Below are 27,813 nucleotides of genomic sequence, written 5' to 3' on the forward strand. Positions count from 1 at the left end.
TCAGCTCTGTCAGCCACTCTAGTAAATTAATAAAACCTAAGGAAGAGGTCATGGGAACCTCCAGTTTGTAGCCAGTCTGTCAGAAGCACAGGTAACGACTTGGACTTCTGACTGGCATTTGAAATGGGCTTGGTGGGGGGGAAGGGGGAAGGGGAGTCTTGTAGGACTGAGCCCTTAACCTAGGAATCTGACGCTCTCGGGTAGATAGTGTCAGAATTGAGTTGAATTCTCAGACACCCTGCTGCTGTCTGAGAACTGCTTGTTGGTATGGGGAAGCCCAGCTCCTCCCCACACAAAACACAAACACACATAAGTGTGCTTTGGAATTAGTTCCAGGAGCCCCAAAGAGCTATACATTGTTGAGAATCTTTATTTTCAACAGATTGGATCTGTCATGTTTCACACACACACACACCCCAACCCACCATGATTTTATTGAATCTTGTTAATTTTAAATTCCTAGTAGGGTTGGAAATTCCAGGTCTGCCTTAAATTTCACAAAGCATTAGAATATTCTCTAACGTATTCTAAAATGAAGTATTTTTAATTTTTTTTTAAATGACTAAACAAGGTAAAATATACTCCTCTAACCAAATTGATTACAGTACGCATTATATGAAGATTTCAGAACAAGGAAGATGAACTCCCACAGCAAGAATGCTCTGTGCTGAGTTTAAACTCCTATTTCGCTAGTATTCCACCCTTACCTTTATTGGTAGCCCAGTTAGCTGCTCTCTTTCTTTCTTTTTATCCCTCAAGCATTAGGCACTTGAAACACTGATGCTGTATCTTGCATTAAAGAGTATTTCCTAGTCCTTTTCTTCTTCTATGTACTTCTCAGATTGGTCCATCTAATAGTACTTCCTGTCACTGGACTTCTCCAGGACTTTATCAAGTGTCTCCATTCTCGTGTCAGTATAATTTTCTGGATGCCCAGTCATTCACATCATCTTTGGTCTTTATTTCTGAACAAATTTTAGAATTTTTTTTATCTGCTTTCTGTTCTAGGACCTTCACTGATCTTTAATCTAAACATTTCCTTTTTACTCCTTTATTTTTTTCCTCCCAGGATTTATTTTCTCTTAAGGACTATTTTGCCTTATATTCTGGCTCAGTTTCTTTGCTTTCTGGTTTTCTCCTACTTTTATTTCCATTGTTTTACAGTCTTTATCACACTTTCCAATCAAACTAAAAGTTCATCTGTAAAGAATTTTATTTCAAAAGTTGTTTACCTCTATTTCATTTCTTTTTAAACTCATATTTATAAACCAGGATTTCTCAACAATCACATTCTTATATTTTGAACCAAACAATACTGAGCTGTGGAGCCTGTCCTGTGCATTGTAGGATGCTGCTAAATGCCAAATGCACCCTCCAACAAACACACAGTAATTGTGACCACCAAAACTGACTTCAGATATTGTGGAATATTCTCTGGAGGGCAATATTGTTCCCAGTTGACAACCACTACTGCAGGGGCTGATAAGGCTAGCTTATTTGAGTTCATTTGGCAGGAACTTAGGAAGGGCCACAGAATCTTGGGTTGAGCCCTGGTTCCTTAATTTATTAGCCAAAATTCTTGAACACATGATTTCATTTGTGCTTTCAGTTTCTTTAGCTGTAAAACAAGGTGTGAACAATTATCCTAACTGGCTCGAAGAATAATCTTGAGGGTCCAGTGAAATAATATGTGTAAAAGCTCACTGCACACTCTGCAGCATCAAAATAACAGTTCTTCCCCTAACTTTCTTTTTCCTTTTGGACCATGAATGAGAACAGGGGAAAGAGTCTTTAAAATTATATTGGATGGGACAATGAAGCCTTCTATTTAAGGGGGAAAATTGCCCCAGTTGGCAGGTTAACTAGATTGCCCATCCACTCCTTCCTTTTCTAATTTCCCAGACTATGAAGAAAATACTCAAGGAGCTTTGTTTCCATTGGAAAATTATAAGCACACAAAGTTCTCTTGGGCTTTCTAATCCCACTTGTCCAATGCAATTGGTATGTCAAAAACCAGAAAGAGTTATGTTTATGATGGCTCAAAGTAGAACTGACATCCTTTAGGCACTGATATTATTTTTATAGGGAATAAATAGGTTGACAATAAATATAATGTGCTACCCGCAGCACTTTAGGTCTAAAACATTTTGCATATAAACATTTTAACACACAATTTTCATCACATTAAAAGAAAAAAAAGTGCATAACATGAAGAAGATATACTTAACTTCTCTCAGAATGAGATTCAAAAACAACATCCTCTGGAAATTTGGTTTTCTCACGGGGTACTCTTGATTACAAAGAGAAAGACAGGTGCCACTTAGTAAGAAAAGAAATTCATTTCCTTTCATTTCATTTTTCCCTTGTTCACACTTCTTGCACTTCAGTTGCCACTTTAGCTAAGTGACCCCCTTAAATAATCTCATTTACACCTACACACAATTTTTTAACTTGGTCTGGATTTCTTATACCAACATGTGTTGTTCGTAGATGGAAGTTGCTGAGCTTTTCATTCAATTGGGATAATTTCAAGACCGTAATGATACCCCTGAAATAAATTATTTAATATATCTTTTGAAAATAGTAAAGCAACTCCTCTGGGTAATTGATGTGAAGTAAGCTACAGCATTGGTTGTATATTCATTTTTCTTCAATGTATGCAATTATCCACTCAGCCTGTACCCATTAATATTATTTTTCTTCCTAAGCTGGAAGTATTTAAAGCCATTAGAAAATAATCCTAAGAATTCTATTTGCTGAATAAATTTTAATTTGCATGGCATCAGGATTTTTTTATTAATGGGAAATAAATTATTGCAATCTTTGGGAAGGAGACAAGTTAATAGCTTTGTGAAAAGCAATGGAGAGAAAATGATCTTGAAAAGGTCAGGTCTCCTGTCACAGTGTCTTCATGCACAATTAAAACAAGTCAAAAAAAGTGGCTATATAATCAGGACCATGAATATGCATTATATCCTAATGAGAGTGTGAAGATGTAGCAGGCTTAGTGCTAAAGTCATGGTGGGGTGGTGACATAAAAATGGTAATTTGTGATGTAGTACTTAACTGTGTTTCTCTTCTTACAGAAAACTTAACTCTTTAGTAGCTAGTCCATCCTACCTTGGTGTAATTAAGCTCTTTCTACTGTTCATGGAACAACAGCAACAAAAATAAAATTAAAAGAAAAACCCTATTAATTCTGTGAGAGAAAGAAATAGCCAAACATTATCTACTGCCATGTTTGTGTTAATTTAAGGACTAAATTTTTCATTTTGCCATCCATTGCTTTGATCTTTCAAATAGTTGTATATGTCTGTGTGTGTCTGAGCACATGTATAAGTACATTTTAATTCGAAATAAATTTTACTAGTCCTATCCTTTACAGGTCATACCTGAGCTATCCATGTCACCTCTATTTTTCTATCACCCTTCTTCACTCAGCCACCCTAGGATATTGCATGAATCCCTAACAAATGACAAGGAAAAAGAATAGCATTGTGCTTTGACGGAATTTTTAAAATCATGAGCAGTTTTTATCTTGAACACCTTATTACAGGATATATTGTTTATGAGTGCTCTCTTCTGTAGGAAAAACCTTTAGAAATGACATTAGCAGAAATAACAGGCTACATCAAGAAGTTAACTTAAGTTCTTAAGTGGTCAATTACTTCTGGGTAATGGCAGTTTCACTGGGTCATTCTGCTGCTGCTCTGTGTGCTATTGAGTCAGTTCTGGCTATTCTACGTTTTAATTGAAAAGCAGTATAACATTCTGATTCACTGGTCATTTAATAAAAATGGTCACTGAACAATGATTCTGATTAGCTAATGGCAATTTAAAGGTTTATAGAACTTTTCACAATTCTGCCTGCTTATTCTGGAATATTAATAGAAGAACTTGAACTAAGATTTCTGTTTTTATCTTGATAGGAAGGAGAAAATTTTGGAGAAAAGCAGCAGTTTCTCTTCATGCATTTTGGATGGCAACTATAAATAGATAACTCTGAGTGTTTTTGACAATCAGAACCGACATTGGAGGGGTCTTTGTCTCTACCTCTGCTGGAAGTGAACACCAGTCATCCTGTTAGCCTGGTTTCATTTTTCAAAGAATTGTTTCAATGTTTCTACCTAGGATCTCAGTTTATATTGTGAGACCTTACCTCTAGGACTCTGTAAAGCTGAGGGGCGACCCTTTCTTACAAATAGTACAGAATGCTGTGATTTCAGAACAAATCAACAAGCCCCCACAAATATTCTTCTATTTGATGCATTTCAACAATTAGAGACTCATTTATTTGGCTGTTTAAATGTGTGGTCATTAAGAATAATAATACGTGTTATAGAATGCTACAAAGAATTCAGAAAGTAGGAGCTAAAGATGTTGAAAACAAGTTTCATCCCTTTATAATTTTCTCAAGGGTCATCCCTAAACATATTCTAAATTGCATAGCACTATGTATTGCATAGTTTTCTTTGTGTAGGACTTAAATACATGTAGGGTTAAATATTTTCTTTCTTTGCGTCAATGCCATTCTTGCCTTATATTAATCATTAAGTACATATTGCTAACTATATAGTACTGATAAGCACAGGAATCAGGAGACTGGAAACAAAAGAAATGTCTGCTTCTTTCAAAACCTGGATCAGGTTTTGAAATTGAATTCATCCCTAACAATACAGTGATGGAGTATAATTTTTTTAGGCAGGTAGTTAGGTAAACATACTCTGCAATATCCACTAGGTGCAGTCAAAAACAAGTTTGATAATACTTAACTAAGTATAAAACAAAAGCATTATCTGGACTTAGTATCATGACTACGCTGAAATAGAAAACATTAAATAAACCAAAGGCCACTCACCTTGAAAGCTCTGGGTTGGGTTGGGTTGGGTTTGGTTTGGTTTTGTGTGTGAGCTTTATTCAAAGGATAATCCCCTTGGACCTTGGTCAGTACCTCTTCACATGTAATATATGCACAATTCTAAAAGTTGGTTTCCTTGGGCCATTTTGAGGAGTGTGTGTATCAATGTGGATTTAAAGTCATTAACATGGAGTTTGAGTCCAGTTCTCACATTTAGTTTAATTATAGTTCCATTTCTTAGTAGCTGTTTGACTTAAGCAAGCTGATTAAATTTTGAGCTTAATTATCTTTTTACCAATGAAGAAGTAACAATAGCCACTTCACAGAGCTGTAGCAAAAATATGTCAGTGTCTTAGCAGAGTATCTATTTAATAGCAGAACATTGAGACAGGTTAGTTTCCTTTTTTATTCTCTCAGTCCGAAGCAGATTAGAAGTAGGACAGCTTCTCCATTGCCCATGGCACTTCCTTATTGATCAAGTCACCCTCATTGATGGGGTTGAGGGGGGGATCCAAAGCCCTGAGGTGTACCACTTAAAATGGTTCCCCAGGAAGAGGCAAGAATGGACATTGCCTGACAACTTCCTCCCTTTCTCATCCTGCAAGATGAGGCTAGAAAGCAGCATGCTTCTATCAACAAGGGAACCGAGCAGAGTAGAAACTACATGGAAGCTATATCTGTGCTTCCCCCTCCTTCCAACTACTCCTTTTCCTCCTTTCCCTTTCCCATCCAGACACCTTGGGAATGTGAAGGATATGGAAAAATGTCTAGACTCCACAAACAGATCAAACTGTGGTCCTCATCAAACAGAAGGCATAACATCAGATCTTCCTCAGCCTTGGCCTAGGAAATTATGGGGAACAGAAGGAAGAAAGGACAACAAAAATACCCCCAAAAAATAAAATATAAGATAAAAATGGAAATTTTAAGAACTATAGGATGGTATCTATATACACATTAGTAGACTCACCACAAGATTATAAGTTTAATACTAAATCCAATGAAGGTGGATGATATTTTTTAAATGTTGCTACTGCCATGATAAATTATCAACATACTGATAAATTAAAAGCATTTTTTTCTAAAACTATACAGTAATTGAATAATAATATGACTTAATTCTCAAATTATTGGTTTAAAAGTCTTGGGTGCCATGAGAACAGCTGAATATTTTGCAGGAAATGGGTCCAACATCACATCATTCACTCATTAAGTAAATAGTTATTAAGAGACCTAAATAGGGAGAAAAGGTTTTAAACGAGCAGCCATTTAACTAAATACTACTGAGTAAAAATTAAAAAATACTTTGGTGCAGATTTTATTATAAAATGTATTTGAAGAAAAGCTGTGTTTTTCCAAACTGTGTTCCCATATCATAACATATGTACTATTTATAGCACACATGAAATAGGAATTTCCATAGGCATGCTTCCCATTTGAAAGCTGAAAACCTTGAGGCAAGGAAATGCTATAAAATTGACCAGACCACCCAGGCAATTAATCTTAGGGCTAGAAATTGATGGAATTTCTCTGTTCCTTAGACATGATGGAATTTCTCTGTTCTTAGACAACATTAATTGACTATAGGATTTGCCAGAATAAAGTCTGATGTCTAAATAGCAAGTGCCCTATCTGAGTTTTTCATTTTTTAAAGTTACTGATTCAAATTACAAGTAAATTTAATGGCTATTTTCTGAGCTCCTATGTTGTTGTTGAGCTTAGATGAGGCTAAGGATTTTGCTATTCCTACAAGAAACTTACAATCTAACAAAATTCACTTTATAAACCTGCAGGTTTATAAAGCACCTTCATGATTATCATTGTTTTCCAAATTCTGCTTAACCAGAAGACATGTTAAGTGAAGTATGACACTTTAAAAATTATCATGATGCACACATTTTCAAATTTTTGTCTGCTTAAGAATTTCATGGGCTGGTCAGATTCTGATTTAATAAGATCCAAGGATCTGAATGTTCAACAAGCAGCTCACGTGATTCTTACACCTGCAATGAAGACCCCACTTTCAGAATATCTGCCTCAACCTCCTTCCTTGTCCTGTGCTCACTTAGCCACTGTGTTATTTATGATTTAATGTAGGTAGCCAGAGTCTCAGCTGCAGGTTATAGCACTCACACAAATGCTAAAGAAGCACCAATTATAGTGTACAGGGAGGTCTGTATGTTAGGGAAGATTTTTATGTTAAGATGAGATACTATAGTGGAAAGATGAAGACCACAATAGGAAGGAGGCAGGAACACATCTAAAATGGAAGAAACATGTGGTTGGAAATGAGGATATAGGACTGGTCAGAGTAAAGGCTACGCCAGTGTGGAGACAGATCAAAGTCCTTTAAATGTAACAGAGAAATCACCAAGAGGGAAGGCTGCCCAAGCCCTAGATAATCAGGTTAGTTGAATATAGAACCCACTCCCCTTTCTTCCTTCCCCAACCTTAGAAAAAAAGAAAATAGTAACGTCAAGGAATGGTGAAATATTTTTCATTTGCATGGACTTCAAAGACTGTTATGTGTTAAACCAATACTAACATAATGAAGGGACATGCTTGATTAGGGCTTCAGCACTAACATGGCTTCTTCTAGAACAAATGGAAGACTGTGACTTAGAAGGACTGTATACATGCCAAATCTCATACCTAGAAGGACTGTATATATGCCAAATCTCATACCCAAATGACAGAGTTCATTATTTTAATATGCAGGAAACAGAATATCTTTTTGTTGCACAGAAATGACTTTGTTATAAGTGGTTCATCTGTGCACACTTTTTCACGTTCAAACCCATTAATTCACTCATTCATTCATTCAAGAAGTATATATTGTGTGTTACTGTGCATGGAATAATAACAGAGAAAGAGGAATTTAAAAATTAAAAGTATTTTTTTTCCTAAAGGAGCTTAAATCTAGATTATAGAAAGGGGACAGATTTTAAAGTAAGCCAGTGTAGATAAAAAGGTAATCTCTTTATTGGAGAACTAGACAAAATGTAGAAGAAAAATCACACCTGGTATAAGCCAAAGAACTCAGGGTAGATGGAATTATAATGAAGTAGTTAGCCAGGTGGACCAGAAAGACGAAGGTGCGCCAGGCAGCATACATAGTGGCTGCACGTCAAGGCAGCCTGAGAGAATATGGTGTGTTTGGAGGCTTGGAGAGAGATGAGGCTGAACGAATTAGTAAGGACCAGCTTATGAAGGTTCTTGTACACTGTGCAAAGAAGTTTTAAATATTTCTTCTATGGAGAGAGACACTGAGAAAATTTTAAACACAGTTTGACATTGTGTTTTGAGGCCAGAAAGGTCATTCTAGAAAGTTCATGAAGAAAAGTTAGAATGAGAATAAGTTGCAAAGATTGATCATGAAGGACTTAGCACATCATTATAAAGGTTTTTGAGAGATCATGGAGAGCTACTGAGAGGTTTTAAGCAGGTGAGTAATCTTATTAGATTTACATTTTAGAACATAATTTTTCCTTTTTTGTAAACAGCGTGAAGGTGGGGTTGAAGGTGGCAAGACTGGCTTGTTGAATGGGCAGGTGTGAAGTGGGCACAGTGAGGGGGAGGAGACAGATACCTGAGCTCTTCATGAGATAAAAGTCACGGAACTTGGCCTTGGTTGGATTTGGTGTGTTAGAGAGAGCCAAGTAGAGGATGACCCTTAGTACTTCTAGATTTCAAAAATCTGGGTGAGCCATATGCCAAATATCGGCAGATTTTGAAGGGAAAGAATATGAGTTAGTTTTTTAGATCTTGACAGTTTAATGAAACTTGGAAAATTCGATTACTATTTGAGGCAGATTTGCCACAAAGCTGATGAAACTTAAGTTTCAGGGCCCCTCCCTCATACAGATCCTTTCCAAGGTCCCAAAAGCTAACCTAGCAAATTTGTATTTATAGTTTTATTTTCTGTAAAGAGAGCCTCAAAAATATAATTTTCAGATTCCACAAACCTGGATCTTCCCCTCCTAAGAGGCAAATGCCACTGTGAATCTAAACCCATGCAGAGAGAGGGGTGTAAGAGAGCAGCATGTACAGAGGGAAATGAAAATGTTATTGTGTTGGTGGTTGCTTGAAATAAATGAGCTATCAGCTGTGCTATAACTATTTGTTTGATGTAAAGATATTTGTTTTAATAGATATTTGATATACATAAGGTTTAAAGCATGTAGTGCTACTGATCCCTACATGTCATTTTCACAAATTCTTTCTGGAATGTTGTAAAAGTATCACTGAATTGATGAGTAATTGGGTAGAGAAACTTTAAAATTCCCTTGAGCTTAAAAATTTCATGACTGGTATAATAACATGGTGGTTATGCCCTGTGGCCCAGTCATTCCAAACCACTTGTAGTTCCTGGGAAATGTTATTTTGTCTGTTCTTTTCCTAGTACACGTGACAGAAACCTATTCGTTTCTTATACCAAGTTTCTTCTAACCACTTCTACCCCAGAGAACTGGCACTTTCTCTTTCATGCCCCTGTACCTATTACTAGTATATTACTTATAACACTTTACTGCTCTTAAATTTTATGTGCCTCAATTATATAGAACAAGGGTCATCAGACTGTAGCTCAGAGGCAAAATCCAGTTCACCATCTGTTTCTGTAAATATAGTTTTATTGGAAGACAGTCATATCAACACATTTATGTATTTTCTCGGGATGCTTTTGTGCTATATGTAGACAAAATTGAGTAGTTGTGACTGTGGCTTTATGGCCAACAAAGTTTAAAATATTTACTACCTGGCCCTTTACAGAAAAGAAGTTCACCAACTCCTGATATGAAGAATTCTTTGAGAGAAATTTACACGATGTATTCTTTCTCTATATCCTCAATATTTAGCAAGTTCCTGGAATAAAGGAGGTACTCAATAAATATTGAGACAAACAATTTCATCACCATCATCCTTCTCATCCCATTGGACAGTTACATATCAGTGTACAATTTTCCAAAATGTTTAAAAATAATCAGAGGTGTTTCCAAAAAGGACAATGAAAGCCACTGAATTGGGGGGATTTGGGAGATTTTGGAGACTCAAAATTGAATAATTGAGTTAAGCATCATGGTCTCCAGAAAGCAAGAAGAATGTAAACAAAACAAGGATGAGGTCAAAACATGTGGGGTGAGTAGAGCACCTTCAACTTTTCTCATTTTCTCTCTGTCTCTCTTTCTCTCTATCTCTGTCTCTGTCTCTCTCGTTTCCCTCAGAAATTCATAGATATATACACAAACACACACACTAAAAATTGATTTCAACCTATTTATCATCAGGAGAATAAAAGAAGAGAGGGAGAACTTAAAAAGAGGGTCTATGACCATTAACAAAAGACTTTCTAAATGATAATCTGGTGGATTTCATGATCAGATTTATGGTGATTTTTTTCCCAGAAACCCAGAAATAAAGCCTTCTATTTATCAAAAAATTATTCTATTTGGTATCCTGACTTTTGAAGAAATGCAGACACAGGTGCAAGAAACTTGTCAGTCTTTGCAGCCTGTTTGGCCATTTGGAATGCAAACAATAAAAAGAATGAAAATATAAACATCAACTGTATTTTGCTTTATTGAATTCACAATTCAAAAGCTCATAATGTCAACAATGTTGACATAATTAAATAAGATAATTAAAACAATTTTAGAATTAAAATACGCTGGCTTCTTTGATGATTACAAAGTTTATATCTTGGAAAGAGGGCAAAATAAATGGGGACTATTCTTTTTAAGCTTATAAATTACAAAGTTGAAAGTCAGTTTATGAATAAAAAGTCAGCACAAACTTTGAAGAAATTTATCTACTTCCCAAATACAGATGTATAGTACAGTTCTAACATTTATACATCAATATAAAAATTACAGTCAGCATTTAGGCCAAAGGTCTAAAGTTCCGAGTTTTAAGGGTGAACAGAGGCAAAATTATTCCTTAGAAATAATTATCCCTCTCTTGTTAAGTCTCCTTCTTACTCCTCAGTGATGGCTAAGAGGCTGTGGTAGATTATTTGCAAAAATGACCACAAATCTCTCTTCCTTAGACATGGGCCCCCTCGCAGTGTGACTTTGCCACTCTTCTCATGAGGAGGTGGGATCTAATTCCCCTACCTTGGAATCTGGACTGGCCTTGAGACTAGCATTGATTAATGGAATGTGGTGGAAGGAAAGCTGTATGACTTCCAAGTGTCTGTCTGAAAAGACCTTGCAGCTTCTGCCCTTACAGAAGCTGAGACCCCCATGCTGTGAAGATTCCAGAGACACAAGAACATGGAGAGAGAGTCCCAACTATTGCAACCATCCCAGCCACTTAGCCCGATCCTCCAACTGACTGAAGCCTCATGAGTGAGCTAGGCAAGAACAGCAAAAGGACTGCCCAGTTAACACAAGTAATAACTTGTTAAAGTTTTCAGCCACTATGGTTTGGGGCTGGTTTGTTATGCTGCAACAAATAACTGATACAGGGGTCAAGACAATTTTAGAGACTACACAGGACTTACCACCATTTATCCAAAGACTATCCATGTGAGAGTGGTAGAAGCAGATGCAGCATTCATTTTTACAGTGTTCATGACATTTTTAAATGCCAAACTATCATTATCTTTATTGGAACAATGTTATATTTTTTGTTTATTAAAAAACCTAAAACCTAAATCATTTATGTCTTGAGACTTACTCAGAAAATCAATGTTACAATAAAATTCTTATTCCAACAAGTTTGCCCTCATTTGGAAAGTATTCTGAACATATCTTTTCGTGTGCTTAAAATCTAGTTATCTCCTTATTTTAATTTTCATTTCTTAAGTTGATTGGGAATCTCTTATCTTTTATATTTATAATTCATTTTTATTTCCCCAGAGTCAATTTTGACCACCATCAATTCCAAGGTCTCTGCTGGAGTGGTCTTAGAATGGAGGTGTGTGATAGTTCTGAAAGCAGGGGGAAAGTACCATTGGGGACTAGCAAGGGAGAAAAGAAGATAAGTAGATTCTGGGAACCAATTCTCAACCTTCTGAATTCTGATAAATTCCTTTCTCCAAGGACTGAATTCCTTTGGAATCCTTCTCTTTCACTTGCTAAACCTTCCAGGTCCTGACTTTGTTAGGACCTGGCCTATTTCTCTCAAGTAAAATTTGTCTTAATCAAAACGTGCTTCATCAAACATCCTACCTAAAGAGACTCAGCTAGGGAGACTCAGGCCTGAGAGATATGGTCCTGAGCAGGCATCTTTTCAAGGACAGTAGTAACTGATAAGCCAGAGTACAAAATGATGGATATTGTATCTGACTTTTTTTCCTGCTATTTCAACATTGGATAAATAAATTCTGGCATGCTCACTGTGCCCCAACATTAAAATCAGTAAGAAAATCTTGTTCACTGCTGTCAAGAGATGAATTCAATTTGAATTTTAAGGTTTACCACTTCCATAGGGCTTTGGCTCACCTCTAGTTATAGCCTCTAGCTTGTTTCCTCTTCAGCCAGCTCCCTCCACCCCCAACACTACCACCAACCACCATTCCACATTTGGCTCTTTGAATAATCCATGACCATCACTCAGTCTCACATGTGGGAGGGGATAAGGCATGAACCAATCCTCCAGGCCCTGTGAGAACACTTCACAATTTTTGACTTCCTGTCATTGAGATTTATACAGCATCCTTGCTTCTGCTTGATCAAGAGTGTGTCCATATGTTTTCTATCTCCCACAGCCCATCAAGTCCCCAAATAATATAATAACTATCACTTCTGAGCATTTACTATGTGCAAGGCACTGTTCTGAGAGTTTTATAAGTACTCACTTTATAAATATTTACATCAGCATCGTTATTATCATAATGTCACCCTTAAGTTCTGTGACAATGTGTTTAGTAGCTATTCTTTATAATATGAAGCTACTTACAGCAATTTTCCTCTGCAAGGGGGCTTTACCTAAAATCCCAAATACTTATTACAAAAGCGTAAGAAATATTTTTTCCCTCCCACAGCCTTTTAGAGAATCACAATACACATTAGCATGGTGAAAGTCTTGAGAAGTCTTATAGTTATTTTTCCAATTTATTTAATCTTATTTAACTCATTGCTTCCTAAACTTATTTACCATGGAAACTTTCTCCTTAGCCACTTAACAGTTTTGCAGACACATTTTGAAAATGGTAAATTCTATAAATATAATCAGCAAAACAGTGGGATTCTGATAACAATTTCTATTTCCTCTTCATGCAGAACTGGTGAAAACTCCTCAGCAGTATGGCAAAAAAAATAGCTCATGTTCTGGTTCTATCTGGATCGTTCTCCATTTTTTATTTTTTAATATCCCACACTTTTCTAGATCTTTACTGGTCTATGACAGAAAGTCATTCTTTCATATGGAGGCCCTTAATCTTAGTCATCATGTATAATTTATTAAAGGTTCATTTTAAGAACATGAACAAGAGGTCTCTTAAAGGTTCACTCCTTTTACTGCCCAGAGGTGGTTGGGCTCTGTTTCTGCGATATTGCATCTCTTTGTTCTAATTAGAGTGATCTATTTGTTATCTGCTCCTGGGTTCTGGGTGATCTTTTTTCTCTTTGTGATGCAGGGATGGTGTAGTCTTTAAATCTCCTTTTGGCAGGAAGCATAACTTTCTGATATAAATCTGAACTGGAAAATGTATCTCTCCTTAAGCAATGACATGCAGATACCAGAACACTTCCTTTTGAACACTTGCTTGTAACAACTAATAGAGGAGGGATAAGGGATGAGGTATCTACTCTCAATATTCCCAGTGATTTTTGTCTCTGTTTGAGGACAGAACACCCAGAAAACTTGCTATAAGTATGACATTTTCTCCATTGTCCGACAGTAATCTCATAGAAATAGGCCAGGCCAGGGGCTTCCCTGGTGGTGAGGTGGTTGAGAGTCCGCCTACCGATGCAGGGGACATGGGTTCGTGCCCCGGTCCGGGAAGATCCCACATGCCGCGGAGCGGCTAGGTCCGTGGGCCATGGCTGCTGAGCCTGCACGTCCAGAGCCTGTGCTCCGCAACGGGAGAGGCCACAGCAGTGAGAGGCCCGCGTACCGCAAAAAAGAAGAAAAACAAGAAATAGGCCAGGCCAATCTATCAAAACATTGGTGCATTACTGAAACAGTTAGGAAAAGAACCAAGGGAGCCACTACAAGTCCTTTGACAGATATAACTCCTGGCGTTTTAATCTTACTCTGTGGTTTTGGTGGCAGTCAATTTAAGGTCATTCTTCCATACAGTAGCTAACAGTCACATGTAGCTATTGAGCATATGAAATGTGGCAAGTGTATTGGAAAAAAATGAATTTTAAATTTCATTTATTTTTAATTAAATTTAAATTTGTATAGCCACATGTGGCTAGAGCTACTGTTTTGAACAGTGCAACTCTAAAACGCTTACAGCACAAGTAGTCAGTAGAACCATCAAATCAAAAACATCCATTACTTTTATTTTCCAAAATTAATAAAATTAAAGGAAAAACACAAATCAAAATCTGTAGTGTGCAATCCATGTTTCTGTTTATAGTAATGTTTATGTGTGAGTTGTCTCTGTGTGAGACATAGCAATTATAGGTCATCAAAATTATAGGTCATCAAAAAGATAATCGGGAAGAGTAAGAAGATGGCAGAAGAGTAAGACGTGGAGATCACCTTCCTCCCCACAGATACACCAGAAATACATCTACACGTGGAACTGTTCCTATAGAACAACCACTGAACACTGGCAGAAGGCCTCAGACCTCCCAAAAGGCAAGAAACTCCCCCACGTACCTGGGTAGGGCAAAAGAAAAAAGAAACAACAGAGACAAAAGAATAGGAATAGGACCTGCACCAGTGGGAGGGAGCTGTGAAGGAGGAAAGGTTTCCACACACTAGGAAGCCCCTTCGCAGGCAGAGACTGCAGGTGGCGGAGGGGGAGAGCTTTGAAGCCGCGAAGGAGAGCACAGCAACGGGGGTGTGGAAGGCAAAGTGGAGAGATTCCCTCACAGAGGATTGGTGCTGACTGGCACTCACCAGCCAGAGAGGCTTGTCTGCTCGCTCGCCGGGGTGGGCGGGGCTGCAAGCTGAGGATCGGGCTTTAGAGCACAGGGAGAGGACTGGGGTTGGTGGCGTGAACATAGCCTGAAGGGGTTAGTGCACCACGGCTAGCCGGGAGGGAGTCCGAGGAAAAGTCTGGACCTGCTGAAGAGGCAAGAGACTTTTTCTTCCCTCTTTGTTTCCTGGTGCGTGAGGAGAGGGGATTAAAAGCGCTGCATAAAGGAGCTCCAGAGACGGGCGCAAGCCGCAGCTAAAAGCACGGACCCCAGAGACGGGCATGAGAAGCTAAGGCTGCTGCTGCCGCCACCAAGAAACCTGTGTGCGAGCACAGGTCACTATCCACACCTCCCCTCCCGGGAGCCTGTGTAGCCTGCCACTGCCAGGGTCCCGGGATCCAGGGACAACTTCCCCGGGAGAATGCATGGCACGCCTCAAGCTGGTGCAACGTCACGCCGGCCTCTGCCGCCGCAGGCTCACCCCACAACCGTACCCCTCCCTCTCACCGGCCTGAGTTAGCCAGAGCCCCCTAATCAGCTACTCCTTTAACCTCGTCCTGTCTGAGTGATGAACAGACGTCCTCCGGCGACCTACACGTAGAGGTCGGGCCAAATCCAAAGCTAAAACCCGGGAGCTGTGAGAACAAAGAAGAGAAAGGGAAATCTCTCCCAGCAGCCTCCGGAGCAGCAGATTAAATCTCCACAATCAACTTGATGTACCCTGCATCTGAGGAATACCTGAATAGACAACGAATCATCCCAAATTGAGGAGGTGGACTTTGGGAACAAGATAGATTATTTTTTCCCCTTTTTCTCTTTTTGTGAGTGTGTATGTGTATACTTCTGTGAGAGATTTTGTCTGTATAGCTTAGCCTTCACCATTTGTTCTAGGGTTCTGTCCATCTGTTGTTATTTTTTTTAACTTAAAAAATTTTTTTCTTAATAGCTATTTTTTATTTTAATAACTTTATTATTTTATATTATTTTATTTTATTTTATCCTCTTTCTTTCCTTCTTTCTTTCTTTCTTTCTACTTTTTCTCCTTTATTCTGAGCCGTGTGGATGAAAGGCTCTTGGAGCTCCAGCCAGGAGTCAGTGCTGTGCCTCTGAGATGGGAGAGCCAACTTCAGGACACTGGTCCACGAGAGACCTCCCAGCTCCACATAATACCAAATGGCGAAAATCTCCCAGAGATCTCCATCTCCGGTGAAGACCCAGCTTCACTCAATGACAAGCAAGCTACAGTGTTGGACACCCTATGCCAAACAACTAGCAAGACAGGAACACAGCCCCATCCATTAGCACAGAGGCTTCGTACAATCATAATAAGTCCACAGACACGCAAAAACACACCACCAGATGTGGACCTGCTCACCAGAAAGACAAGACACAGCCTCATCCACAAGAACACAGGCACTAGTCCCCTCCACCAGAAAGCCTACACAACCCACTGAACCAACCTTAGCCACTGGGGACAGACACCAAAAGCAATGGGAACTACAAACCTGCAGCCTGCAAAAAGGAGACCCCCAAAACAGTAAGATAAGCAAAATGAGAAGACAGAAAAGCACACAGCACATGGAGGAGCAAGGTAAAAACACGCCAGACCTAAAAAATGAAGAAGAAGTAGGCAGTCTACCTGAAAAAGAATTCAGAATAATGATAATAAAGATGATACAAAATCTTAGAAATAGAATAAAGAAAATGCAAGAAACATTTAACAAGGACCTAGAAGAACTAAAGAGGAAACAAGCAACGATGAACAACACAATAAATGAAATTAAAAATACTCTAGAAGGGATCAATAGCAGAATAATGTAGGCAGAAGAATGGATAAGTGACCTGGAAGATAAAATAGTGGAAATAATTACTGCAGAGCAGAATAAAGAAAAAGAATGAAAAGAACTGAGGACAGTCTCAGAGACCTCTGGGAAAACATTAAACTCACCAACATTTGAATTATAAGGGTCTCAGAAGAAGAAGAGAAAAAGAAAGGGACTGAGAAAATATTTGAAGAGATTATAGTTGAAAACTTCCCTATTATTAGAAAGGAAATAATCAAGTCCAGGAAGCACAGAGAGTCCCATACAGGATAAATCGAAGGAGAAACATGCCAAGACACATATTAATCAAACTATCAAAAATTAAATACAAAGAAAATATATTAAAAGCAGCAAGGGAAAACAACAAATAACACACAAGGGAATCCCCATAAGGTTAACAGCTGATCTTTCAGCAGAAACTCTGCAAGGCAGAAGGGACTGGCAGGACATATTTAATGTGATGAAAGAGAAAAACCTACAACCAAGATTACTCTACCCAGCAAGGATCTAATTCAGATTTGATGGAGAAATTAAACACTTTAAAGACAAGGAAAAGCTGAGAGAGTTCAGCACCACCAAACCAGCTTTACAAAAAATGCTAAAGGAACTCCTCTAGACAGAAAACACAAGAGAAGGAAAAGACCTACAATAACAAGCCCAAAACAATTAAGAAAATGGGAACAGAAACATACATATCGATGATTACCTTAAATGTAAATGCATTAAATGCTCCCAACAAAAGACACAGACTGGCTGAATGGATACAAAAACAAGAATCATATATATGCTGTCTACAAGAGACCCACTTCAGACCGAGGGACACAGACAGACAGAAAGTAAGGGGATGGAAAAAGATATTCCATGCAAATGGAAATCAAAAGAAAGCTGGAGTAGCAATTCTCATATCAGAAAAAATAGACTTTAAAATAAAGACTATTACAAGAGACCAAGAAGGACACTACATAATGATCAAGGGATCTATCCAAGAAGAAGATATAACAATTGCAAATATTTATGCACCCAACATAGGAGCACCTCAACACATAAGGCAAATACTAACAGCCATAAAAGGGGAAATCGACAGTAACACATTCATAGTAGGGGACTTTAACACCCCACTTTCACCAATGGACAGATCATCCAAAATGAAAGTAAATAAGGAAACTCAAGCTTTAAATAATACATTAAACAAGATGGACTTAATTGATATTTATATGACATTCCATCCAAAACCAACAGAATACACATTTTTCTCAAGGGCTCATGGAACATTCTCGAGGATAGGTCATATCTTGGGTCACAAATCAAGCCTTGGTAAATTTAGGAAAATTGAAATTGTATCAAGTATCTTTTCCGACCACAATGCTATGGGACTAGATATCAATTACAAGAAAAGATCTGTAAAAAATACAAACACATGGAGGCTAAACAATACACTACTTAATAATGAAGTGATCACTGAAGAAATCAAAAAAATACCTAGAAACAAATGACAATGGAGACACAATGACCCAAAACCTATGGGATGCAGCAAAAGCAGTTCTAAGAGGGAAGTTTATAGCAACACAATCCTACCTTAAGAAACAGGAAACATCTTGAATAAACAACCTAACCTTGCACCTAAAGCAATTAGAGAAAGAAGAACAAAAAAACCCCAAAGTTAGCAGAAGGAAAGAAATCATAAAGATCAGATCAGAAATAAATGAAAAAGAAGTGAAGGAAACAATAGCAAAGATCAATAAAACCAAAAGCTGGTTCTTTGATAAGATAAACAAAATTGATAAACCATTAGCCAGACTTATCAAGAAAAAAAGGGAGAGGACTCAAATCAATAGAATTAGAAACGAAAAAGGAGAAGTAACAACTGACACTGCAGAAATACAAAAGATCATGAGAGATTACTAGAAGCAACTCTATGCCAATAAAATGGACAACCTGCAAGAAATGGACAAATTCTTAGAAACACACAACCTGCCAAGACTGAATCAGGAAGAAATAGAAAATATGAACTGATAAATCACAAGCACTGAAATTGAAACTGTGATTAAAAATCTTCCAACAAACAAAAGCCCAGGACCAGATGGCTTCACAGGCGAATTCTATCAAACATTTAGTGAAGAGCTAAAACCTATCCTTCTCAAACTCTGCTAAAATATAGCAGAGGGAGGAATACTCCCAAAGTCATTCTACGAGACCACCATGACCCTGATACCAAAACCAGATAAAGATGTCAAAAAGAAAGAAAACTACAGGCCAATATCACTGATGAACATAGATGCAAAAATCCTCAACAAAATACTAGCAAACAGAATCCAACAGCACATTAAAAGGATTATACACCATGTTCAAGTGGGGTTTATCTCAGGAATGCAAGGATTCTTCAATATACGCAAATCAATCAATGTGATACACCATATTAACAAATTGAAGGAGAAAAACCAAATAATAATCTCAATAGATGCAGAGAAAGCTTTCAACAAAATTCAAGACCCATTTATGATAAAAACACTACAGAAAGTAGGCATAGAGGGAACTTTCCTCAACTTAATAAAGGTCATATATGACAAACCCACAGCCAACATCGTCCTCAATGGTGAAAAACTGAAACCATTCCCACTAAGATCAGGAACAAGACAAGGTTGCCCACTCTCGCCACTCTTATTCAACATAGTTTTGGAAGTTTTAGCCACAGCATTCAGAGAAGAAAAAGAAATAAAAGGAATCCAAATCAGAAAAGAAGAAGTAAAGCTGTCACTGTTTGCAGATGACATGATAATATACACAGAAAATCCTAAAGACGCTACCAGAAAACTACTAGAGCTAATCAATGAATTTGGTAAAGTAGCAGGATACAAAATTAATGCACAGAAATCTCTGGCATTCCTATACACTAATGATGAAAAATCTGAAAGTGAAATTAAGAAAACACTCCCATTTACCATTGCAACAAAAAGAATAAAATATCTAGGAATAAAACTACCTAAGGAGACAAAAGACCTGTATGCAGAAAATTATAAGACACTGATGAAAGAAATTAAAGATGATACAAATAGATGGAGAGATATACCATGTTCTTGGATTGGAAGAATCAACATTTTGAAAATGACTCTACTACCCAAAGCAAGCTACAGATTCAATGCAATCCCTATCAAACTACCACTGGCATTTTTCACAGAACTAGAACAAAAAATGTCACAATTTGTATGGAAACACAAAAGACACCATATAGCCCAAGCAATCTTGAGGAACATAAACGGAGCTGGAGGATTCAGGCTCCCTGAGTTCGGACTATACTACAAAGCTGCAGTAATCAAGACAGTGTGGTACTGGCACAGAAACAGAAATATAGATCAATGGAACAGGATAGAAAGCCCAGAGATAAACCCACCCACATATGGTCACCTTATCTTTGATAAAGGAGGCAAGAATATACAGTGGAGAAAAGACAGTATCTTCAATAAGTGGTGCTGGGAAAACTGGACAGATACATGTAAAAGAATGAAATTAGAACACTCCTTAACACCATGTACAAAAATAAACTCAAAATGGATTAAAGACCTAAATGTAAGACCAGACACTACCAAACTCTTAGAGGAAAACATAGGCAGAACACTCTTTGACATAAAACACAGCAAGATCTTTTTTGACCCACCTCCTAGAGGAACGGAAATAAAAACAAATATAAACAAATAGGACCTAATGAAACTTAAAAGCTTTTGTACAGCAAAGGAAACCATAAACAAGATGAAAAGACAACCCTCAGAATGGGAGAAAATATTTGCAAATGAAGCAACTGACAAAGGATTAATCTCCAAAATTTACAAGCAGCTCATGCAGCTCAATAACAAAAAAGCAACAACCCAATCCAAAAATGGGCAGAAGACCTAAATAGACATTTCTCCAAAGATATACAGATTGCAAACAAACACATGAAAGAATTCTCAACATTATTAATCATTAGAGAAATGCCAATCAAAAGTACAATGAGATATCATCTCACACTGGTCACAGTGGCCATCATTAAAAAATCTACAAACAACAAATGCTGGAGAGGGTGTGGAGAAAAGGGAACACTCTTGCACTGCTTGTGGGAATGTAAATTGATAGAGCCACTATGGAGAACAGTATGGAGGTTCCTTAAAAAACTGAAAATAGAAGTACTATATGACTCAGCAATCCCACTACTGGGCATATTCCCTGAGAAAACCATAATTCAAAAATAGTCATGTACCAAAAGGTTCATTGCAGCTCTATTTACAATAGCCAGGAGGTGGAAGCAACCTAAGTGTCCATCAACAGATGAATGGATAGAGAAGATGTGGCACATATATACAATGGAATATTACTCAGCCATAAAAAGAAACAAAATTGAGTTATTTGTAGTGAGGTGGATGGACCTAGAGTCTGTCATACAGAGTGAAGTAAGTCAGAAAGAGAAAAACAAATACTGTATACTAACACATATATATGGAATCTAAGAAAAAAAAAAAAGAAGTCATGAAGAACCTAGGGTAAGATGGGAATGGAGACGCAGACCTACTATAGAATGGACTTGAGAATGTGCGGAGGAGGAAGGGTAGGGTGTGACAAAGTGAGAAAGTGGCATGGACATATATACACTACCAAACATAGAATAGGTAGCTAGTGGGAAGCAGCCGCATAGCACAGGCAGATCAGCTCAGTGCTTTGTGACCACCTAGAGGGCTGGGATAGGGAGGGTGGGAGGGAGGGAGATGCAAAAGGGAAGAAATATGGGAACATGTGTATATGTATAACTGATTCACTCTGTTATAAAGCAGAAACTAACACACCATTGTAAAGCAATTATACTCCAATAAAGATGCTAAAAAAAAAAAAGTGTATCTAGTAGGCATCATGCCTGGTACTAGGTACAGGAGAAAATAGGAGACATCAAGGTAAACAAAGTTGTGAAGAGCAACTTATAGCATCTGGGATGAATTGGGCATGAAATAAGAAACAAAACAATTAAGCAAAATTGTAATTAACTCACTAAAGGAAAATGTTACATACTAAAAAGCAAAATGTTTAAATGATTTGGGGTTTCATTCACTGACCATAAAACAAAAAATGAAAACATAGAGTTAGTGGAAAGAAAGTCTAAATTCTGGATTTGTTTTGTGAGGATCTCCTGTCCTTGTTCTTACGTCCTTCCAAATAAAGTTCAACATCCAGATCTTGAATGAATGTTTCTGGATCCTAGAGGGTCCAGAAGTCAATGCATTCAACAAAAATAAGGTCTTCCCAAACACTCCTGAAACTTAACTTTAGCCTGGTTTGACTCAGGTTTAACTTTCAGTCATTTGTTTTCTTGTAACTTTAGCATGCTGCAAAACAAAATTGAAATGTCAATGAAAAACATACATTGCCAAATACATTGGAACATTAAAAAGGTCACAGGGGAGAATTTGACAACTAGTGATAAAGTTAAATTTGAAGTACATAAGTACATAAATTGGCTGATGTAAGTATAATTTACTTGTCAATATAACAGTCCTTAAAAAGATCACAAAATCAGGAGGTTATAAACTGTTACACTAAGGTTGAGTTATAATATTCTTTCTAGACATTAGAGTAAATTGAACTGAATGAAGCAAAGAAATGTACAATGTGGATTAGGGAGAGGGATGGACTGGGAATTTGGGGTTGGTAGATGCAAACTATTACATTTAGAATGGATAAGCAACAAGGTCCTACTGTATAGGACAGGGAACTATTTCTAATCTCCTAGGATAAACCATAATGGAAAAGAATATTTTTTAAAAGGTCTATGTGTGTAAAACTGAGTCACTTTGCTGTACAGCAGAGATTGGCACAACATTGTAAATCAGTTATACTTCAATTAAAAAAAAGAGAAATGTACGGATGTGAAAAAAAAAAAAGATGAAGAAAAAGTAAAATGTAATACAGGAAGAATAAGCTAGTTGAAAATATCAAAGCAAAATAGCCAGACTGCAGCGAGAAATGAATTCTTTGGTGTGATGTATCCATTATCTGATTTTGGATTTAAATACAAAGTAAAAATATGAAAAAAGCTTTGACATCATAATGTATTCTCTTTGCAGATATCTGAATTGATTCTTACATGATATGATAAATATCTGTGAATAAAAAACCCACATGGCTTCTAGTTTTATCTCCTCAGCCAGTTATTAACGAATCTTTTCTAAAGTCCAACATTAAATGGATACCAAAAAACCTAGCTTCATTTATTTTACTCTGAATGACATTTAATAACTTTAAAGTTTTTTTAACATGAAGACTTTTCTTATACTTTTGTTTAAATGCTATTTGATTTTACTTTATCTTATTAAAAGCCCTTAGTACACCCTTAATGTGTCTATGTATTTTTTGCCTTCTTTTTAAGTGATTTATTGAGTTGATTTTTCTTTTTTTTTTCTTTTTTGTATTGAAGTAGAGTTAACTGCCAATCTGCCAATCTTATATTAGTTTTGGGTGTACAAAGCTGTGATTCCATACTTTTATAGATTATGAAAAATACAAAGTTATTACCCTATTACTGTGTGCTTTGCACTATATCCTTCTGACTTATTTATTTTATAACTGATAGGTTGAAATTCTTAGACCCTTCACCGATTTCACACATCTGCTCACCCATTACCCTCTGGCAACTACTAGATTGTTCTCTGTGTCTGTGAATCTCTTTCTGTTTTATTATATTTGTTTGTTTTGTTTTTCAATTTCCACATATAAATGAAAACATACAGTATTTGTCTTTCTCTGTGTGACTTATTTCACATAAATAAGGCCCTTTAGGCCCATCCGTGTTGTCAAAAATGGTAAACTTTCATTATTTTTTATGGCTAATAATAACCACATCTTCTTTATTTATTCATCTATCAATGGACACTTAGGTTGCATCCATATTGTGGCTATTGTATTGAATAAATATTGCTAAAATGAACATAGGAGTGCATTACCTTTTCAAATTAGTGTTTTCATTTTTCAGGTAAATACCCAGGAGTGGAATTCCTGGTTTGTATGGCAGTTCTATTTCTTTGTTTGTTTGTTTCAACTGTCACCTTATTGCAAGATGGTTGAATTAATTAAAAATTTAAACTGTAACTTGATAAACTTTAGTCCAGTACCAAATTTTATTCAAAGCAAACTGCTTATTCAGAAGTGATCATGGAACAATTCAATGCAGAGCAAGAAGGATGAGAGAAACATCTTACTGGCCAATAGACTGTTTTATTTCTCGCATTATATGAAACTCAAATTTTCATTTTTAAGAAAGGTCAACTCTAACTTCAGTAGACAGCGATATACAAAGATTCTGTCACATAGGCTAGTTTCCATTTAGTCAATCAACTATTTCTAGCTCTCTCAGTTGGGATAGATGCATTTACAGAACTGGCTGTGCTTTAGCCTTCTTTGCGAGCAGCTTTAGATGTGCAATGCACTTGTCAATTGTCTCCTTCTCCTCCTGTGCATAGATGCTCTACACCACATGCTTCTCCACCCAGCCTATCATGTGCTCTTGTTCCCTTTGACGCATCATATTCTGCACAGAGATAGATAGTCCAAGTGCTTCTTTATCTCCTTGTATACTCTATGCAACCGTTCCCATTAAGTAACCTCCAAGGCCATAGCAATGTTATTCCTTTGGACATCAAAAAGGTAATGGAGCTTTTGAACCAGTGCCTGCTGTGACTTCTTCAGATCAATCGCATCCTGGATTTGTTTGATGAAAGACTGTTTTGCCTCTTCCAGTTGCGCAATTTTTTGCTCATTGAGTTTATCAGCAAATTCCCCAATAGAGGCACCATATTTTTTAACTACATAGACAAGCAATCCTATTGTTGATATGGTGGAGAAAGTCTCTGGAGTTATCACGTATATTTCTTTGCAGAGTAAATATAAGATAAGCCCAGTTCTGAGCACATAGGTTACTGTTACACCAGTTTCAGGATAAAGGAACTGGAAGAACTCCTCAGGTATCAGCCCAAAATGAACTTTTTCTCCATATTCAGGAAGAGGTGGTACAGAGGCAAGACTTGGCGGCCCTGTATGAAAGATCCTTGTTGCCTGCAATACCCCTGGACTGAGGAGGGCTGCACTCTTCAGAGAGGGGCCTGCTGCAGTGGCAGCAGAAAGTACCACCGGGTAGCATCTATACAGCAGTCTTGGTGCCCCAGTAGCAGTTCTATTATTAATTTTTGAGGAAACTCCATAATGTTTTCACAATTGAGTATGATGTTAGCTGTAGGGTTGTCATAAGTGGACTTTATCATATTGATGTATGTTCCCTCTATACAATTTTTGTTGAGAGGTTTTTTTTTCTTATCATGAAGGGATGTTGAATTTTATCAAATGCTTTTTCTGCATTTATTTAGATGATCATGTGATTTTTATCCTTTGCTTTGTTAATATGGTGTATTGCATTGATTAATTTGTGGATATTGCACCATCCTTGCATCTCTGAAATAAATCCCAGTCGGTGACGTATGAATCTTTTAATGTATTGTTGAATTTGGTTTGCTAATATTTTGTTGAAAATGTTTGCATCTATGTTCATCGGGGATACTGGCCTGTGATTTCTTTCTTTTTTTTTGGTAGGGTCTTTGGTTTTATTATCAAGGTAATGCTGGATTTGTAGAATGAATTTGGGACTTCCCTGGTGGTGCAGTGGTTAAGAATCCATCTGCCAGTGCAGGGGGCATGGCTTTGAGCCCTGGTCCTGGAAGATCTCACATGCTGTGGAGCAACTAAGCCTGTGTGCCACAACTACTGAGCCTCTGCTCTAGAGCCCATGAACCATAACTACTGAGCCTGTGTGCCACAAATACTGAAGACAGTGGTCCTAGCACCCTTGCTCCACAATAAGAGAAGCCACATGATGAGAAGCCCTCACACCACAACAAAGAGTAGCCCCCACTCGCCACAACTAGAGAAAGCCCCTGTGCAGCAACAAAGACCCAAAGCAGCCAAAATATAAATAAATAAAGAAAAGAAAATTTTAAAATATATATTATTTTAAAAATTATATGTTTAAAAAAAAAGAATGAGTTGGAAGTGTTCCCTCCTCTTCAATTTTTTAGAATTAGGTTGAGAAAAATATGTGTTAACTCTTCTCTTTAAATGTTTGGTAGATCTCCTGTGAAGCCATCTGGTTCTGAACTTTGGTTTATTGGTAATTTTTTGATTACTGATTCAATTTCAATACTAGATTTTCTATTTTTTCCTGATTCAGTTATGGAAGATTGTATGTTTCTAGAAATGTATCCATTTCTTCTAGGTTGTCCAATTCAATGGCATATAACTCATATAGTATTTTCTTATGACTGTATTTCTGTGACATCAGTTGTAACTCCTCTTTCATTTCTAATTTTCTTTGCATTCTTTCTTTTTTTTTCTTGATAAGAGTCTGACTAAAGGTTTATCAATTTTGTTTACCTTTTCAAAGAATCAGCTGTTAGTTTCATTGGTCTTTTCTATTGTTTTTGGTCTATATTTTATTTATTTCCACTCTGATCTCTATTCTTTCCTTTCTTCTACTAACTTTGAGCTTTGTTTTTTGTTTGTTTGTTTTTTTTTCTAATTTCTTTAAGTATAAATTTAAGTTGTTTATTTGAGATTTTTTCTTGTTTCTTGAAGTAGGTTTGTATAGCTACAAACTTCCTTATTAAAACTGCTTTTGCTGCATCCTATAGATTTTGGAAAGTTGTGTTTCTATTTTCATTCATCTCAAGGTATTTTTGATTTTCTCTTTTATTTCTTCATTGACCCATTTATTTTTTAGTAGCATGCTGTTTAGTCTCCAAGTGTTTGAGGTTTTTTCCAGTTTTCTTCCTGATATTGATTTCTACTTTCATAACGTTGTTGGAAAAGATGCTTGATATGATTTTAATCTTCTTAAATTTATTGAGACTTGTTTTGTGACCTAGCATGTGATCTGTCCTGGAGTATCTTCTATGTGCACTTGAATAGAATGCATGTTCTGCTGTTTTGGATGGAATGTTCTGTAGATGTCTATTAAGTCCATCCAGTCTAATGTGTCACTTACGGCCAATGTTTCCTTACTGAGTTTCTGTCTGGATGATTTATCCATTTTTGTAAGTGGAGTATTAAAGTCTCCTGTTATTATTACATACTGTCAATTTCTCCCTTTATGTCTGTTAATATTTGCTTTATGTATTTAGATGCTCCTGTATTATGTCCATATATGTTTACAAATGCTATATCCTCTTTATGGATTGACTTCTTTATCATGATGTAATGCCCTTTTGTCTTTTGTTATAGCCTTTGTTTTAAAGTCTACTTTGTCTGATAGGAGCATTGCTACCCCAGCTAGCTTTCTTTTCATTTCCATTTACATACAATATCTTTTTATATCCCCTCACTTTCAGTCCATGTGTGTGTTTAGCTCTTAAGTGAGTCTCTCGTAGGCAGCATATAGATGGGTCTTCTTTTTTATCCATTCAGCTACCCTGTGTCATTTGATTGGGACATTTAGTCCATTTACATTTAAAGTGATTATTGAAAAGTGTGTATTTATTGACCTTTTGTTACTTGTTTTCTGATTGTTTTTGCAGTTCTTCTTTGTTCGTTTCTTCTTTTTTTAGCCTCTTCCCTTGTGATTTGATGATTCTCCTTTCTCTTTTTGTGTGTGTATGTATTGTAGGTTTTTGGGTTTTCGTTACCAAGAGGTATGTTTATATCTATATGTAGATTTTAAAAATATATATATGTATATGTAAATATACATATATATTTAAGCCAATAGTTGTTTAAATTCAACACATTCTAAATGTTCTACATTTTTTACTCCCCCGTCCAACTTTTATGTTTTTATATCATATTTTACGTCTTCTTATGCATCCCGTAACTGCTTACTGCAGTTATAGTGATTTTATGACTTTTGTCTTTTAATCTACCTACTAGCTTTTTATGTGGTTGATCCACTGCCTTTGCTATATATTTGCTTTTACCGGCAAGATATTTTTCCTTTGCATATAAACATATCTCTTATTATGGCCTATTATTTTCCACTTAAAGAAGATCCTTTAACATTTCTTGTAAGGCCAGCTTAGTAGTGATGAACTCTTAGTTTTTC

The 27,813-nt window shown here is 36.8% G+C and overlaps 1 pseudogene; it reads right to left on the minus strand.

Annotated features, from left to right (window-relative positions):
• Positions 1–24,102: 24,102 nt before the first annotated feature.
• LOC114895330 lies at positions 24,103–27,578 on the minus strand (annotated as a pseudogene).
• Between the last annotated feature and the right edge of the window lie 235 nt (positions 27,579–27,813).

Source organism: Monodon monoceros, unplaced genomic scaffold (genome assembly GCF_005190385.1).
Source record: "Monodon monoceros isolate NGI ecotype Baffin Bay Population unplaced genomic scaffold, NGI_Narwhal_1 Super_Scaffold_14, whole genome shotgun sequence".
NCBI lineage: Eukaryota > Metazoa > Chordata > Mammalia > Artiodactyla > Monodontidae > Monodon > Monodon monoceros.